Source organism: Podarcis muralis, chromosome 16, assembly GCF_964188315.1.
Source record: "Podarcis muralis chromosome 16, rPodMur119.hap1.1, whole genome shotgun sequence".
Taxonomy (NCBI): domain Eukaryota; kingdom Metazoa; phylum Chordata; class Lepidosauria; order Squamata; family Lacertidae; genus Podarcis; species Podarcis muralis.
The window spans coordinates 39,092,341-39,111,572 of NC_135670.1; the positions used below are offsets into that span (position 1 = coordinate 39,092,341).

At 46.2% G+C, this 19,232-nt stretch overlaps 1 protein-coding gene across 7 annotated transcripts in view; it reads right to left on the reverse strand.

Moving 5' to 3' along the window:
* The window catches only part of CAMKK2 (calcium/calmodulin dependent protein kinase kinase 2), a 45,193-nt gene extending 31,313 nt beyond the window's left edge, over nucleotides 1–13,880 (reverse strand). For 2 of the 7 annotated variants that reach the window (XM_077920072.1, XM_077920070.1), the window contains exon 1: nucleotides 10,955–11,062. The gene's annotated coding sequence lies outside the window, so the exon portion shown is untranslated. Of the gene's footprint in view, nucleotides 1–10,954; nucleotides 11,063–13,779 lie in introns of those variants that run through there. The other 5 variants (XM_077920075.1, XM_077920073.1, XM_077920076.1 and 2 more) reach the window with 3 other exon arrangements.
* Nucleotides 13,881–19,232: the final 5,352 nt, after the last annotated feature.

The following is a 19,232-nucleotide window of genomic DNA, read 5'->3' on the forward strand; positions in this document are numbered from 1 at the left end:
TATCCCAGAAGCCAGAACAGCAAGAGGGATTGCTGCTTTCGCTGCGCAGCGATCCCTCTTGCTGTTCTGGCTTCTGAGATTCAGAATATTTTTTCCCTTGTTTCCCTCCTCCAAAAACTAGGTGCGTTTTATGGTCTGGTGTGTCTTATAGAGCGAAAAATACGGTAGTTTCTCTGTGTAGAAACTTGTCTACTGTACAAATGTGACCTTTATGTTTGTTGCTGCACCCACTATGGATTGTGGCCCTGCTCACCCACAAGTTCCCAGGTGGTGTCTGTGGCCGCCATTCCTGTCCCATGGGGTCAACTGAGAAAACCACAGCGTGGATCTTTCCTGAGATGAGGAGGCTGTGTTCTCCAGACGTTTCTGGGTTACAACACTGACCACGCTGTCCGAGGCGGAGGGGAACTGGAAGTCCCCAAAAGTAACCTTGCGAGTCTATTCCCTGACCACTTGGGAAATTCAAAAAACGAAGCCAGATTGCTCAAGTTGCACAATGTATTTCTACACCACATGCATAATGCTGAAAAATAACTGGAAGAACAATCTTACACAGCCTATGGCCTATATGATGTATGAATGTAAACATTAACGTTCACAAACAATGCATGCCTTCACATCAATAAGGGACAAGGAATGCAGATAATTGCACAAATGAATTATATTCTGTCAGGACCGCCTACACAGGTGAATGATGCGCTCCTTGGAGTCTGGATCTGTTGCCACCTGAGGCAACAGCCTCTCTGAGTCTCATGGGGCAGCCGGCCCTGGGTTCTGCACTGTGCCAACCAGGCATTTCAAGCTATAAAGTCTCTTTCAGTGGCGTACAAGGAAAGAGGGGCCTCCGGGCGTGAACCTCAAAATGCAAAATCGTATTTGTTCTTTCATGCGCATTCCTTTGCACACACAAAAAAGGTGATCACTGCTTTTCTAAAGCACAGCGACCCTGACAGCAATTGGTCCTCAAACCATGCTTCCCTTCATAATAGCACCCTGCTCCTCCTGGCTCCAGAATTACTCCACCCACCTCTGCCTCTCCCGCTTCCTCGTCTGCATCATGACAGTCCCTGCCAGTCTTGTCCCTTTCCTGAAAGCCCAGAACAACTGCTGAGAGGGATGGGTGGAGCTCTCAGTGTCAGTTCCCTCTTAAATTCAGTTCTTCACACTTCTGCAGAAATTTGTATTCCTTTTTCTTTTCTGTTTAAATTCTCATGAACATTCATCCACATTCTAGAGTGAATTTCTCATAATAAGCACATATTTGTGCGCAATTTCTCCAAACAGAATGCATTTTTTGTATGTTGTTTTCCCTAATATATGCATTTGTATGCAACTTTCCCCTGGTATATGCTGTTTGTAAACACTGGTTGGTAAAAGGACTGTATCACAAATTTCACACAGAATTTTCACAGAATGGCTGTGCTTCAGTTCTCGTACTGTTTCACAAGAAAGTGTGAATTTGGCTTTAAATGCAAACCAAGTCAACCCCCCCCCCCCATTCCTACTTACTTTTTAAATTATTATTTTCAAAAGACTTTTGCCATTTGTGGATTATCCAAAACACCAACTCTTCTGGATATCCAAAACACCAACTCTTTCAGGTGTGATTCTGCCTCTTCAGGAGGCAGGATCACAGCTGAAAGTGGTGGAATGTGGATGGAGCCCTGGAGAAAAGCAAATGGGTACAAGTGGGAGCCGGGTTGAATCCAGCAGGTCAGGGGCAAAGCCACCACCATTTCTGGTGGGTTGTGGGCAAAGCCAAGACAGAAGCGGGATTCTAGACAGCTCAAAACTACTCACTTGGCAGAACAGCTTAACAACTCAAAATTGACAAATTCAGGGAAACTGGCAGTCTTAATTGCCAGTTTACAAGTGCAATCTATAGATTCTGTGCTAGGGATCTGAACAACATTTCTGAAGCAAGAAAATTAAATTCTCCAAGGTGCATAATGCAAGCATTTGCTTATTCAGCATGATTTACTTCATTCCTGCTAATCATAGGGAGATTCAGCATACAACTTTAGAGCGACTTTCAGCCAATGTCATTTATTTCTATCCTGTATAACAAGCTGGAACAGAGGATGGCAGCTAAGATTTGTAAGGGGTCTGGAAACCAAGCCTTATGAGGAACGGTTGAGGGAGCTGGGTATGTTTAGCATGGAAAAGAGAAGACTGAGAGGAGATAGGATAGTCATCTTCAAATATCTCAAGGTCTGTCACGTGAAGATGGAGCAAGCTTGTTTTCTCTTGCTCTGGAGGGTAGGACTCGAACCTATGGCTTCAAGTTACAAGAAAGGAGATTGCAGCTAAACTTCAGGAAGAACTCTTGCTGTCAGAAAGAGCGGTTTGACAGTGGAAGGGATTCTGTCAGAAGGTGGAGGTCTCTCCTTCCTTTACAGGTTTTTAAGCAGAGACTGGGTGGCCATTTGCCACGGATGCTTTAGTTGAGATTCCTGCATTGGGGATCCTCAGGACCCCCTCCAACTAAAAAATTTTATGACTCCATAAGCTGCTGCTGTTGTCCGAATCAGCTCCAAATCAGCCTAGAGGTGGCCCTCTCTTGCCTGCCTCCAGTGACTGTTACTCAGAGGTTAGGCTTGCCATATGTCAGGAAAATTCCTGACATGTCATTCTCCGGGTGTAAAAATGGCAAAATGTCAGGAAAAACCCAGGCGTATGGCAACGCGATGAAAAAAGCAGAGGAAACAGCTCAAAAAGCTGTTTATGGGTTAGGTTTCCCCCAAAAAAGAAGCTTAACACTTTTGTTGAGGTGCTTAAAAATATGGCAACCCTATCACAGGTAGACTGCTTCTAAGACTGAAGGCTCCATTCTTAACTATCATAGCTGATAGCTTTTGACGGTGCAATTATAATGCAATTTACAGTGCAATCATATTTACTAAGACGAATGCCCCATATATGTGCATATATGCAGCTTTAGTCACCATGCACTTCATAAAACCATTTCCCCCTAAAGTTCACCTTGAGGGTCCCTTTACAGCAAAGACATGCTATAATAACTATTATTTTCTGAATTCCCAGGTTGTCAAAAGATCATCAGCAAAAATAGGGAAGGCGGATCACATGCAATTGTTTCCTCCCCTGCCCACACTCCCCCCCCCTTCCTTGTCATACTTAACACTTTGGAAAGGCAGTCATTAAAATTAGAGAGACACTTATCTAAAATTAAAATTCCTGTTAAAGCAGTGCCCTCTGGCCCAGCAACTCTAAATCAGTATAGCAGAAGCTCCATGTCACTTATATGGATATATATTAAAAGCGGGTGGGTGGGAGAGGCAAAAGTCTTTGTAATTGCACAGTTGCTTTTTTCAGGCACCAAATAAAATGCATGAAATGCCACCATTTCCCCCTAAAGTAAAGATGTCTGGTTGCCATCACCCTCCACACCTGCCCACCCTCTTGCTTCATTTGACATGTTAAAATTAAAGTGGGAAAAGGCAATGTAATTCGTAGCAGGAATACATTCACACACGCCAACAGCAAACCCAGTTCTCTGACTGCCACTTCTTAAGGGACCAAAAATACACCATCCAAGCACCAGAGAGAGATAACAGCAGCCTAAAGGGACTGCAGGATTACACCCTCCAGCACACACAGAAAGTCGAAAGCACGATCGATAGGGTCGCCAGTTCAGGAGCATCCCAGACACCGAAATCTCAGAGCCCAAACCTGAGACCTAGATGCTTCCTCTGCGCTTTCCCCACCACTGAGCCCTGGAGACGGAGGTTAATTGGGAGAGGGGAGGCGGAAACAGAGGACAGATAGAATCCCCCCTTGGGGGAAAAGAGTCTATGCAATTGCAGTTGGATCCTGCCAGGCTGAAGCTTCTAAGCTGAACACATAGCCTTCTTAATTTTGAAAAAATGCACTTTTGCCCACCTGGAGATTCAAGCTGTCCTCCAGCTACTTGGAGGGGGTCAGGAAAGGCTGGAGACTTCAAGCCAGCCCTGGAGGCTGGGCAGCTCAGCTCAGTGAGTATGGGACGGAGTCTTGGTGCTGTCTGCACTAATGTGATCTCTAAGGCACACTGTTTCTGAATTACAATAGGCAGGACAGACAGCCCTCTGCTCTTTTATAAGTCAGCCCCCATGTTTTAGCCTGAGCCACTGGACTTTTCTGGAGTACAGATTTGTCTTGAGAGACAACAAGCAGCCTACTCTAGGGGTGGGCTATTCTGTGGCTTCCTCTAAAGACCCCTGGAAAACTCAGCAAACCTGCTGTACTGGGTGTGGAGAGGGCAGCTGAAAGGGACACAGCTCTGGGCAGCCTGAGGAAGGACCACCCACCTTGAACCTGCCCATAAAAAGAAGTCTAGAGCGAGAGACTAAGTGGTGTCCAAACTTTTTCCAAAGAGGGCCAGATTTGATGAAGTGAAGGGCTGTGGGGGCCAACCAAAGTTGTTGACCATAAACTGTCACAGGGGCCGGATTAGGCCCCCAAAACAGACTTTGGACATACCTGGACTAGGGTGATGCACATTGTTTCCGGGAACTCCTCGTTTTTAGTAAGGAGGGAATCTGCACTACACCTTTATCAAAATCTAGTTATCTAGCACATGTGATGCTGTACCAACAATTTTTACACCCCTAAGAGAACAAATCAGTAAATCAGTTAGCAAGACACAAGTATAACTCTACAAAATATACATTTTCCTACTTGGCTAGACAAGATTCTATCACCTGTGTTTTGCAGGTCAAGGAAATGACACCTGTAACATGCTACGAGTATTACATTATCTCCTTGCCCGCTTCATCTAGAGATGCTCAATACTGGGATTCTGATTTAGAGCGATCCTTGTATCAAATCTTCAATTCATCTGGCAAATGTGGTTCAGCAACCAGGGCCTCTGAGAGCCAAAGGGAACCATCTGATTAAACAGGCATCGTGAAGCAAGACAAAAGGAAACATTTTGCTGCAAAAGGTTCTTGGAATCGCTGGCACACAGAGGTATAAAGTGGAGGCAGCTAGCAGGGCCAACAATGCACTTCAGAAACAAACAAAGCCCAAGATTTAAAGGCAAACAAGTCATGCCTTCCATTGGTGTCCGTTTAATAGACAGAAGATTTATTGAAATGCATATTGTGCCAAATGGTTTGAAGTTAGATGCCTGAGCCACAGGCTCATGGACACGGCTTTGCTGCTTCTGACACCAGGAAAGAAAACAGTGTTTTATGCTTGGGTTAGAAAGCAGGAAGAAACCCCAGTTTGGGCATCTTAAAATATTAAAAAGGGTTCTGTTGGGCATTTGGGGCGGGGGAAATATACTTGAGAACAACAATAGGTGTAAAATTGGGGGTTGGTTCATTTTGGCTAATTGGTTCATTTTGATTGGTTAGTTGGGGAAGCATTTAAATTTGATCCTTGATTTTGTTTCTGTTATCTGGTTGATTTATTTGTAATTGCATTCTATATTTTAATTCTCATGCATGCCGATGTAATAATACTCAGCACTTATACCACTTTTTTGTGAGTGTTCAAAGCACTTGACACGCAGTGTATGTGAACTGGCTCTGCAGGTTGGACAGACACCTTGTTTGCACATCACCGTAAACTATGGTTGAGTTATTCCTCCTCTCCTCTGGCACTGCCATGAGGAGGAATTCCAAAGCATTAGCTTCTGCTTTAGGCTAACCACAGCCTGCCCTGTGGTGACATCTGAACTAGGACAAACTGTGGTTACTCTTAAGTATGAGTAGTGCAACAAGCCAATTTCAACCATAGTTTATAAAGCTGGCTTGCTTTCACTAGCTAGAGTTAAGACCAACCAGAGTTTAGGGTTCAGACGCAACACTGCACAATGGTCAACAAAGAAGTGGGAACTTCCAATTTCTTCCTCGTGGCCGTGTTGGAGGCCAAGTGAGCATACAGAAAGTGTGTGTGTGTGTGTGTGTGTGTGTGTGTGTGTGTGAGAGAGAGAGAGAGAGAGAGAGAGAGAGAGAGAGAGAGAGAGAGAAAACTGTAATTTTAGAGTAAAATTTTCTAGTGTGAGTAAAATTTTAGAGTAATTTTCTAGTGTGGTTACATCCATTGCTAGCACACAAGCCACCATACACTGCACCGAAAAATCTGTAGCATAGATTTTGCTCCTGGTGTATCACTACTGCTGAAGCTGTTTTCATGCTGAACAAAAGCTTTCTTATGCACCAGTCACAGCTGCACTTAAGAGCAGAATCTGGTAACTGCACTTAATGCACACATACACAAAAGCAAAGGCATAGCACATCCCCACCCCCACCCTGCTGGTCTTCCATTTACTTCAGGGTCTGTTTTTTGGGAGCTCTGCCAGCAAGTGCATAAAAATAGTTACCCCATTAACTGGGAACAATGCCCACAATGCTGCACACCCCCAGCTACACAGAAGCCCGCACCAAAAATGGCACCAAAAAAGGGGGAGGCAATGGGCAGGATGGGACACAGGAAGTGGGTAGAGGTCAGATTACCACCAGAAAGGGAAGTGGTAGAAAAGCAAAAAGCCAACTTCAAGGGCAGACACAGAAAGACCTTTGAAAATAGTATTAAAATGTTTAAATACTTAGCATTTATATAGGGATCACAAAGTGCTTCAAATGATCTAGTTGAAATTCCTGCATTGCAGGGAGTTGGTTTAGATGACACTCAGACAGTGGCGTAGCGTGGGGGGTGCAGGGGGGGCCGGCCGCAAAGGCGCAACATCTGGGATTAGGGCAAATCCACAGGTTAGGGGGCGCAAATCCACGGGTTAGGGGGCGCAAATCCACGGGTTAGGGGGCGCAAATCCACGGGTTAGGGGGCGCAAATTACTTGCCTTGCCCCGGGTGCTGACAACCCACGCTACGCCACTGCACTCAGAGTTCCTTTCAACTCTCTATGACGCTCTGGGATCTCTCTGAAAGTAAATGGATGAGCAACTTGCTTTTGCCCATGAAAGCCAGCTGCTCAGGGTGGAACGTGGAATATTCCTGACACTCACCACCGGCAGCAGCAGCAGCAGCTGTGGTCTTATATTTACCCACCACTATTTGATCTCCCCCCTACAGTGCCGCAACACTGGAGAATACAGTGTGTTTCTTGAAGTGGCTCTAAGTCAGGGGTCAGCAACCTTTTTCAGCCGTGGGTCGGTCCACCGTCCCTCAGACCATGTGGGGGGCCGGACTATATTTTGGGGGGGGGGGAATGAATGAATTCCTATGCCCCACAAATAACCCAGAGATGCATTTTAAATAAAAGCACACATTCTACTCATGTAAAAACACGCTGATTCCTGGACTGTCTGTGGGCCAGATTGAGAAGGTGATTGGGCCGGATTCGGCCCCCGGGCCTTAGGTTGCCTACCCCTGCTCTAAGTGAACAGCATTAAACATGCTCCAAGTTTATATGTTGGGCTTTGTCGCTTAGAAGAAAGGCATGCAAAGGGGAGACACGGGAGATGTATACAAAAGTTGCATGACATGGTGAAAGTAGACAGAGAGGCTTTTCTTCTTCTCTCACCATTGATGGACTCTGCAATCATCCTAAGGAACTGAACATTGGGAAGATTCAGGAATTCCTCAGCGCATAGTTAAGCTATGGAACTCCTTGCCACAAGATCGAGCCATGGTCACCAACTTGGATGGCTCTACAAGAGGTTTAGACAAAGTGCTAGCTGGATTCTACCTGCCCTGCCGGAGCCAGTATGCCAGTTGTTGGGAATCGTATGTGGGGAGAGTGATGTTGCACTTATGCCCTTGCGCATGGGCTTCACAGAGACTTCTGTTTAGCTGCTGTGAGAACAAAATATGGGGCTAGAGTGGTTGGAACAGGAGATCTCTTCTTATGTCCATCAGGACAGGCAGGTCACACCTACACCTAAACAGTGAGCGCCCTGGCATACATTCTGGAATCTCCTACAACACACAGTAGTTCTTCTGTGGCAGACAGGAAACCACAATTCCTGGTGCTACAAAGTTGGGAAACAACTGGTCAAGGATGGCTCCAGGTGTGGAGGCCTGTGGAGGCATGACTCCAGGGCATTGTGGGAAACAAATATGGCGGATGCCATACGCTGATGTGCAGGTCCACACCTGGTCCCTTGACCAAGTCTAAAGTAGAATATTTTTACGTCTTTGTCTCCTTATGTCAACCAACAAGAAAACCAAGGCTTGACCAGTCTAAGGCCTCACATTTTCTAATCAAACTTGGCGTATGAAATTCCTAGCAAGCAACATGGCTTCATGGAGGGGACACCACACTCAGCCAACTTTAGCTTTTAAGTTTCCTTTCTTTACTCTGTTTTCTGCTCCTCACACGCAACCTAGAAACCCCAAGGGAAAACGTCACTTTTTGGAAACCTTGCTTGACTCACTGGGACGGCCTAATCCTACACGAACCAGCAACTTTTATCTGTTTTTAATGATGTTAAAGCAGCATCTGTTAGAACTCTTTCTGTTCCCATTAACCTCCACAAACCCATTATATCCAGGCAGTTGCTCAAAAGCTATGGAAGTTTTATTTATTTATTTTTAAAGGCAGCACAGGGCTGAACTGCCAGGCTAATACTGAAAAAGCACAGGCCTCGGGAAACAATGCAAACAGTAGCAAGGGGCGTGTGTTAAAAATAAATTCCCCAGATTAAAGGAATAAATAAATGCACAAAAGAGGCCAGTTGGAATGAGCTTGACAGCTATGCAGAGACACAGGTGGAATGTGAAAACAGTGCCAAATCCAGACAAAAACCCCAGTTCCCTAAGGCAACAGAGTCTTCCATTCTCTGTCTGGAAGCTGGTCTTTGCTCAGTGAAGGCAGGGGTGCATATCCTTGCCCCTAGGCATTGGCTAAAATTTAAAAGGTGGGTACGGCCCAATTTAGAATTTTCTGCTTTCAACGAGATCTTGAGCCTGAACTAAAATGCAATTCCGTCTTGGAATCAGGAAATAAAAGTTATTGACATGTATGGCCTCTTTTTCAGCATTCTGAGCTTTTCAGATTTTAAGATAGCCTCTTACCACCTGAAATCTCATATTTTAAAATGCAACTTTTGTGCTGACCACTTCTGCCAAAATTCAGACCCCTCGCTCTCACTACGTAAACAGGATGATAAACGTGGAATGGAGACAAGCCTTTACAGCTCTGAGGTTCCAGTCCATGTTTTCTTCCGTAATTGAAGGATGCTGTCACTGGATCCCCTCTGAAGAGAGAGGATGCCCACATAGCTGTCATGTGCTTGACGATTTACCCCACCACTTACGCTGGCCCAATCTATGAGGATTTAAGAGCATCCTACTTCAAAGATTTCAATTTCCAAGTGGGGAGATTGATTGGGTGTTTATTAGGGGACAGGTCCCCCTACACTTCTGAAAAATGGTTTTCCAGATACTCTTTAAAACATCCCACTCCTTTTTTAACCTTTGGTTTTTGTTGAGTTCTAATTACTTCTGTCATTTTTGCTAATTCCAAATATTCACACAATTTGATTTACCATTCTTCCTTCGTAGGTGTAAAGGGAGGAAGTAAATGCATGCAATTAAAAAAGGAAGTCAGTCCGATCAGAGCAAAGATCTACCCTACCAAGCATCCTCTTCCCCCACAATGTCACCCCAACCTCTCTAGTGCCCCTCCTTTCACCCCAAAACCAGTACTCAGAGCAGATAGGAAGAAGCTTCTCTCCCTCTCCCAAAATCCTTGAAATCAGGGTTCTCTAATGAAGATAAGCACCAAGGTAGAGGAAAGGAATCGATTGCACAATGCAGAATTAGTCTAAGCAATGTGCTGCCCCAAGATCCTAAGACGAGGGTTGGGGAAGATGTGTCCCTCCGTATGTTGTTGGACTCCAGCTCCCATGATGCCTGACCTTTGACAGGGCTGGCTGGGGCTGATGGGAGCTGCAGCCCAGCAACATATGAAGAGTGCAGCTTTGGCTTTGGCTACTCCTGGATCAAACGAATATGTGGGTTGAGGAGGAGAAGGATACCAACGTCTTTTTGGTATGATAGCTGAACAGAACCTCCATTCACAGCGAAGTGTGCCACATTAATGTGCCATTAAAAACACACCTACCCAAATCCCCCGACAAATAAGATTGGCACTGGAAGCCAAATTATACCAAGCTTGTCCATCTAGCTCAGGCACGTCCAACAGGCAGATCACTGGACGTCTGTGGCAGATCACTGGCTCCCCCCAAAGAAGCTCAAAAACTTTGGCTTCCCTAAAAAAAAAAAAAAAAAAAAGCTCAACACTTTTGCCCTGCACCCCAAAAAATGGGGCTTCCTCCTTCCTAATCCATACCCTTCCTAAAAAGCTCAATAACTTTGACCTGAACCCCAAAAGGGGTAGATCACTGCCAGTTTTTAACTCTGTGAGTAGATTGGTGACTCTCCAGGGTTTCAAAGAGGTTTTCCTCCCAGCCCCACCTGGAGATGCGGGGGACTGAATCAGAGATCTTCTACAAGCAAAGCATATGCTCTACCACTGAACTGCTGACCATTCCCTTAAAAAAAGAAGATTATAGTCTTCATTGTTCCGAATGAAAGGGCTGAATTAAACTGGAACATAGAGAGCTGACTTTTACTGCACTAAATCATTTCTCCATCTGGCTTGGTATTGTCTACACTGACGGTGAGCAGCTCTTCCTGGAGATTGAAACTGGGACGTTCTGCACGCAAAGCAGATGTCCTACCACTGAGCTTTAGCACCTTCATACAGGCTGGGCTGAACCCTTCTGCTTGCAATGTTTGTTTTCTATGTGCATTAAGGACAGTGTGTGTGTGTGTGTGTGTGTGTGTTTGTTTCCATGGAGAACATTCAACCATACAATTCCTACCCACATGCACACATATGGAACTTGAATCTCAGGACTTGCCGCTTGAATTGGCTGACTCTGAGAGCCCCTTGTGTGAAGATGATCTTGCAACAATTAAACCAAAAGAATCATAAAAAAAATAAAAGAATATGGTGGGGGAAAGCACCAGCCCACACATACCAACAACGGTGCCTTGACTAATATCCCACGAGCCACGTGGATTTTCAGGAACGGTCAGACTACAAGTCAGCTCATGGGAATGTGGAGAATCTGCAGAGATAAAGCTTTGTAGCTCGCAAAGAAGTAAAACTGAGAGATAAAACAGAAGAGAAACAAGGGGAGAGAAGCAGAAAGAACCAGAGAGATGGAAAGCACAAAAAGTTCTACTTGAAGGAATTTATTATTATCATTATTATGATTTTAAAAGGGGACAAATTGAGCCTTTGTTTTCTCTTCAGTTTATCACACTTCACTTGCTCCAAACACACAAGGGCGTTATAGTCACTGGATTCCAGTTTTGTTCTGAAGGATTCAAAACCAGCCATTTTGTTCAACGCACAGCAGTTAAATCCTTTAGAATCAAGATAGCTGGATCTATCTATTGAAACATAATGTATAATAAATACATTTTTCTTGCAGGTTGGTATACAAAAAAAAACTTTTCAAGGCCACCATAAGATAAACAAAAGCGAGTCTTCACTCATAAAAGACGTCTAAAACTCATTGGTAGGTGCATGGGGAAGAGAGAGAATAAGATTAATGGTAAAGGTTTATAAAAGTGTGGAGGGAGAGAGGAAACATTATTGCCCCCCTTTCTCAGAATAGTAAAATTCAGAGTCCTCATCAAGCTGACTTACAGCAGAAGTAAGACTGTTAATAAGGGGAGAGCTTACTCTCAAAACTCATAATTAACTTAATTAATTAAATGATTCTGATCTTATGCATCAAGGCAAGGCACAGAACAGCCTTTGCCAGTCTGGTGCCCTCCAGATGTTTTGCAATGCAGCTCCTATCAGCCTGGTGGGCACCAGGCTGGCAAAAACTGGCACAGAATATCAAAACATATCCCAAGCAATGCAAAGCAGCCCACTTTCACATATCTTTGTTGGGAAAGCTGCAGTAGACTAGCATCTTAGCAATGTTGACTCCATGGCCTTGTGCCATCACTCTTGTTCCAATGCTAATAGAGCCTGAACAGGTCATGCAGGAAAGTCTTCAGGTGGTGATGTAGCTTTGCTTAGAATTCCCCCTAAAGACAACAGACATTCCAAGGAATCAAGTTTGTAGGCCTCATTGTTGCAGTGGCACTCTATTTATTCAGTGAGAAACCACAAAAAGATGAGAAAAAGAAAGAAGGTCCATCACATTAATTAAAACCTTTTGCAGCTCTTATTGTTTCAGAAAGGTGGTGCAATCCTCCTCTCACAGGATAGGACTCCCTCAAAGCTCAAATGCAGGATCACTCATTTCTGCCTGCATCCAAATCTCCCCAAAGTGGCAGGGCAGAGCAAACAGCCAGGGGGAATGTTAACCAGCCATTGTGGCTTCTGCCACATGCTCTCCAAAACCTGATGTGGCTTCACCACATAACTGTCACACTGGGAAGATTTCTGTGAAGGAGCAGCCACAATAAGTTTCAGTTGAGGGTGAGTGGGAATTGGTTCTCTCATTTCCACATTGAAAGTGTGTCATGAACATCAGGGCTAAGAAATCCTCCTCTGCCAGGCCTTGCCAAACCACTGTCACCCAGAGCTAAGTGAAGCAGATGGAAAGGGATACCCCTTCCTCCTCCAAAACACACTGGGACAATATTTAAAACCGGCAGTTACATTTTCCATGTGAATTCAAGATCAGTTTCAGCAAGAGAAAAGGCATTCAGCTTTTTAAAAAGCCTATTTTACACTCCAGCCCGCATCCACAGCAACTGCACAACCACACAAAAGCAGTGAACTTCAGGGTCAGATGTGAACACACCCTCTGCGCTGCCTTCACGGAGTAACTCCACTTGGGTTGCCAAGTGATGGGTGTGCGCTGGGAGCGGGGGCAGAATCAGGCCTGCACACTTGATCTAGGAAAATCAGCCCATGAGGTATTTCATCGCATGGTGAGAAATAAAACTTTAAAGCTGCCTGTGTCTCAGCTAAAACCCGACGGTTTTTTAAACTAGCACTCATTGAGACATCAGTTCCAACCACAAGCACCGCCTTGGTCTGTGCTTTGCGTTCCTACAGCAAAGAGGAAGAAGGAAGGACCAGATGCAAGGAGGTCCTAACGGCTCTCTTCTCCTGGATTTCCATCCTCTTGCACAGCTAAGCAGGTCGGTGAGAAATCCAGCACACCAGACTGCAATTTCCCCCCCTCCGCTGTCAAAATCCCAGCACAACCTGGAAACCTCAAACTCATAATTCGGGGGAAACCAGCCTCGCTCCCTCCACGCAACTTGACCTCCTCTCCACCCGCTTAATCCAACGCGGAATCCTCACTTCGACATTTCCACTCGAGCCCTGGATCTCCCAGTCTTGGGGAGGGACCGTGGGCGGAAGGCAGCCCCCTGGCCAAAACTTGCGGTGCACAGAAAATAAGGGAAAAACCAAAACATGATGGGCTTCCGCCTCCCCCCACCCCAGGGGAGGGCGAAGGGGCTGCCTGGGGTGTCCCGGGTTTCTGGGGCGGAATCTCATCCCCTCCCGAGACCAGATGCCCGGAGGCGGCCCAGGCAGCTCCATCCAGAGGCGCCCGCTGCCTTTCCGCGGCGGGAGGGATGCGCAGCTGGCGGGGGCTAAACGGGCCCTCGTCAAACTGAAATCCCTTCGCCGCCGGGCTCCCTTTGGAGACCCGATCCTGCCTCCCTTCGCCGCCGCCCTCGGAGCATCCCCAGAACCGCGGGAGCCAGGCTCCTTTTTCGGGGGGGGGGGGGGGAGAGCCGCCGAGAAGGCAGGCGGGAAACGCGTCGCCCTTGGAGAGGAGGCGGCAGCGCAGCGGCGCGCCCGGCCCCGGTCCCTTACCTGGCGGCGGCGGCGGCTCCTCCCGCCCTTCTGCTGCTCCTGCTGCAGCCGCGATCCCGGGAGCTGCGCGCCCTCCTGCCCGCCCGCCCGCCCGCGCGGCGCCCCAGATGCCAGCAGCAACTGCGCGCCCATTGGCTGCGCCGGGAGCTTTTCCTGTGCCGAAAGTGAGAGCGGCCTGGCAGCAGCGCCGCCCATTGGAGGAGGCGCGCCGCCCAGGGAGGCCGTGAGTGGCCCAGATGTGGAGGGAGGGAGGGCGGCCGGGATGGGGCGCCTCCCTCCTGCAAAGGGCTCTCTCCCTCCCTCCCTCTCCATCTCTATCTCCATGCCTGCCTCCCCCCCCCCTTTGCGCTTCTCCTTCTGCTCTCCAGCCGCAGGGCGGGGGGGGGGGCGGGGGGAGCCGGAGAGGCAGCAGCCCCCGCGCAGCAGATACAGATCAGAGAACAGGGAGCTCGCTGCCTGGCGATCCTCCACCCACGACTGCAAAAGCAAGCCAGAGACTGTGATGGGGATGGCATTGTGATCACCACAGCCAGGAGGAGCGCAGAGAGGAGAAACGCCATGGGAGGGCATCGTCTGCACCAGCCAAACCCGACGCCCCCGCCTGCCCCGGCTGCAACACAACATGTCTCTCTCGCGCGCGTGTGGGTCTCTACAGCCACAGCAAGCGCGGCATCCCTCCAGCAGTTTCATTTCAGCCCCCATGGCGCATCCTTCCATTGTCTCTGGATGCAAACAACAACTAGATATAATAAATGTGCATTTCACAATACTAGCTCCCTAGAAATAACCCTGTGAGGTAGGGCACTGAGGTGGGGAGGTGGACAGAAAACTTCCAGCTCAGAGAATACACCAAAGATTATTAAACCAGAGATTATTAAAATATGGCAGTGTTGCGCATCATTTTTTTGTTTAAAGTTTAAAAAAGCAAGGGAGAAATTAAGTTGAGAATTAATGATATTGTTAATAATAAATGTGCATATAAGAATATTAGTTCAGGGTCCTTCCCTGCCGCCTGCCTGTTCACTTATTATTTTGATACAAGTAATAGGAACATACATACATGCAGAGGACAATCGTAAAATATGCCCGTTTTAATCTGCAGCCCACAAAAACTCGTACCATAATAAATTGGTTAAAGTGCCACAAAGCTCTCTGTTGTTCCTGATGCAAAAGACTAACACAGAACCTCCTCTCAAAAAAGGTCTACAAAGCAGTTGTTTTTATGAAAATACAAGAGCCTGCATGCTTCTTCCAGGAGCAACTCCAAAGGCCGGCTCATCCAAGAAGAATGAGCTTGGAAACCAGGATTATTGTACTGTAAATATTTTTTGGGAAAGCTTTAGCAGAAAGACAGAGGGCCGTAGCTCAGCCTTACAGCATCTCCTTTGCATGCAGAAGGTCCCAGGCCAGGTTCAATTCCTGCCAACACCCGGCAGGGCCGGGAATGACCCGCCTGAAATCCTGCAGACCAGAATGCATAAAACCTACATTAAATTTCCTGAGGCAACAACACCAAAAGAAAAGGCAATGGACAAGCTGACCAATTCTCTCCAATTTCTCCCCCTCCGTCTCTTTCATACTATGCGGCTGCAGTTCTCAGGTAGATCTACACCACACCCACTGTTAAAACAATTGAGTGCTGGGGTTTGCTCTTGGCAATAAGCAAATAATAAGTAAATGGCAAGGCAAGAGGCGTGTCTATCATGGATACAAGCTGGACAGGGGAGAAAATGGGTGTTGCATATCACGTTCCATACATCACACTAAATTGTTGTTGTTGTTTTTAAATCACTGTTGAAGGTAAACTCCATTTTCAAACTGGCAGTCAAAAAAAAACAGGACACCAGCTTGCTCAGAGGCTTAGTAAGGGCAACATGCCAGGCAGAGCAATGTTGTCGCTTCTCCATGAACCATGTGCCTGCTGCCTAAACACACCCAAAGCACTTTTTGGGGAGAAGGAGGCTTTGTTTGTTCTCACCTGCCATCACAAATATCCAAAGATATGCAGCACTGGGACAGCAGCTGCTGTGCTGGACTGGCTGGGTTTTTATGTGTGACAGGGAGCCTTTTGTTTTGTTCAACAGCTTCCAAGCAGGCGCAGTTTTAGCACTTGGAGTTTCAGCTGCATTTCCTTCAAAGGTCCACAGACATTCTTAAACCACTGGTACCTTGCGGGGGGGGGGGGGGGGGGAGGCAGGGATTAAATGTGTAAAAAGGACTGATCAGATATCACACAAAAAAGGAAGGAGTTGAAAGGAAAACTCTCCTTTTCTGTTTCAATGCTTAACCAACACTGGTGGGTCACTATTTATTTACAAATTTGTATCCAGCATTCAGTATTTCTGTTTGCAGATAATGAAGCCATCATAATTAACCAATAACAAACGAAGTTAAAATATTAGAAATATTAAGAGAAAAATAGCCTTTAAAACTAATTGCTGGTGTCAATATCCATTGTAATGAAGCCAAAGTACATTTGAAATAATTGCATATTCTTTCCATATGTTTCACCCCATGTCTATTCTCTTTCATTTTTAATGGGGCAGGGACCTGTCAAACCTGTTATTTGTAAATCGCCATGTATAGAGATGGTGAGATTGATTGATTGATCTGTCAGGGATGCTTTATTTGTGATTCTTGCATTGCTTCACATCTCCCTTGCTAGCATACAATCGTATGCATGCTTTCTTAACAGTAAATCTTGCAGAGTTCATCAGGGTTCATTTCTAGTAAGTAGGCTTACAATTGTAGTCCAATACTGCTACTGCCTTGAAAATAGGCAATTTGCTGTGTATGCAACCTACAGGTTGGGAGAGCCTACACAACTCCTGATGGTTTCCTTCCACTGGGCTGCTTTGCTTCCAAGGCTATGCCAAGATGTTAAACGTTCCTCCTACCCAGACACACCGACTCTAACGAAGAGGGGGGTGGCCTACTTAAAAGCGGGCACCCCAGAGCTACATTTCCGCTGAAACAATTGCTCAAGACAGGTTTGCATTACCTTTGCATGTGCTAAAAGCTGCTCCTAGGCTCTTCTCCAGCTCCCAGGTCGCATCTGGAGGACTTTGCCATCCAAGAGTTTTCAATAATGCAGGAATAAAAACAACACATCGTCCAGGACTGCTTTATATCAGCCGTCTGGTAAAGCTTGCAATTTGGAAACCAGTCTGCCTCCAACGGACTTTGGAACACAGGTGCACTCTTAGCTTTGAAAATAATGGGTTACCTGCCAACACCCACAGCACTATGTCAACAAAAAAGGATGTTAATCATAAAGCTGCATTGGCAGCGCTAAAACAACAACAACAACTCTCCCAAAACCATAAGCACCCCAAAAGGGGCTGGGACTCAGTCTGGCTATGCTAACATGGCTGGAGTGAGACGATCTGAAGGATGCATTAGGCTAAGACAATCAAAAGGAAGTAGCAACATGGGAGGCTGCTTTCAGACCCCTGTACCATTTGGCTCAAATGCAGTATAATCTACGCTCATCGTCAGCAAGTTAAATCGCCAGCAAGTCTCCCAACCCCACCTGGAGGTGCCAGAGAGGACTGAACCTGGAACCTGCTGCTTTGCAGGGAAGGCACTCTGCTACTCAGTATGGCCTTTACAGTGTAGTATGCTATAGAAGTTCCTATATAACATGCACAGTCAACCATAAGGCTACCCTGCCCCAATATACCGTATACGGTCAAGTAGACATGAAATGCAAAACCAATTTTCTGACACAGAATCGTGGCAGGGCTCTGCGACTCGGTGGTTTTCCTTTTATTCACCTGCAAAATAAGAAAAAGTAGTTTGGGCCAGCGTGAGTCAATTCAGAACTCGCCAATCCCAGTTTGTCAGGCCAGTCCAAAAGATGGGAGTACCCAGGGTGTGTCTATCCTGTGTGTGGCCCCTCCTCTCCCTCCCAGCGAGAGCCAGCAGCTCCCCTGATCAGGTCATTCAAGCACACATGGCATTTTACAACTCTCACCCCTATAAATTCTTTATTCCCATTTTGCTGATGGGAGAGATGAGGCACAGATGATTTCCCAAGGCCGTCCATTGAGGATTTGAACCCGTCTTGCAGGAACACACACAAACACATGATCCATTGGGTAAACACCCTCTTGCTGTTATGTGGTCATGGCAGGAACTGTGGCTCTGAGCTGGATACGAAGACTGCATATATGTAAATGAAAAGGGCACCGACACAGAGGACATGCAACAATATGTGGTAACGTGGAACACTTCTGTTCAGGGTTCTAGCAAGCCAGTTACCCCATCTGCCAGGATACTCCATTCCATTCCACCCACCCCACCTCGCTCAACAGTTTAGCATCTTGTAGTCACCAGGGATTGACAAATCTGCCATTTTCAGGTCTCTCTGTTTTTTATTTTTCCTATCTTCAGTTTTCCACATTTCCACAGCAATTTCTTTTTTAAAAAATCATGAAAATTTCTCAACAATTTAATGTGAATTTCTCCTAATAAACACCTTTTTTTGATGCAGCTTTGACTTACATGCACATTTTTGCCAGCTATCTTCACTAATACATTCATTTTTATGTAGTTTTCCCCAATATATGTATTTTTGTAAACATTTTTGGGTTGAGCTTCCGTCTCAAGGCGATTTACACACAATTAAAAACACAAAAGCAACAAGTGCATTTAGAAGATTAAAACCATGGTGAAGACCCATTTATCCAGCTGGGAAAGGCTGCTGGAACAAAAATACCTTTGACTCTTTCCAGGAAGTAAAGATAATGAGTGCTTGTTGTATCTTGAGGGGAAAGCTATTCCATACAACAGCAGCAGCCGCACTGAAAGCCCTGCTCAGAGTTTCTGCAGAGCGGGCTTCTGAGATCTCTGGAACTAGCAAGAGAAACTCTCCTGCCGACTGCAGCCACCTACTGGGTGTATAAGGGATAAGGCAGTCTCTCAGGTAACCTGGTCCCAAGCTGTACAGGAACTTTTAAGTCAGTATCAACACCTTGAACTTGGCTCGTTAGCAAACTGACAGCGATGCAATCCCCGTAAACAAGGCAAATATGCCCCAACAAGCAACCAAGTCACGGCGTTCTGCACCAGCAGAAGTGCCCAGATCAGTCCCAAGGTAGCCCCACATAGAGCACACTGTAATGTCAGTATACTTAGGATACATAATGTTTAAACTATTGTGGTGAAGCTGGAGTTGCCTTTGTTCATGTGGTTTCAGATCTCTTGAGACATCCACGAGAGCTAGAAATTTTGTTCTTTTCCTCAGAAGCTGGTGAGGATGGCATGCTGTGTGTAACCTAGAAGTATTTTAAGCAAGTGATCGTACTGCGTCCAAGCCAGGCATACAGGCTCTTAGTCCTTTCTGAGCCAACCACTTCTGTGTTTCCAAACACAGGGGAGGTGGGGAGAAGTCCCACACTTTATGAAGAAATTGCACAATTCGCAAGGAAGTCGCCAATTAGCTGCCCACA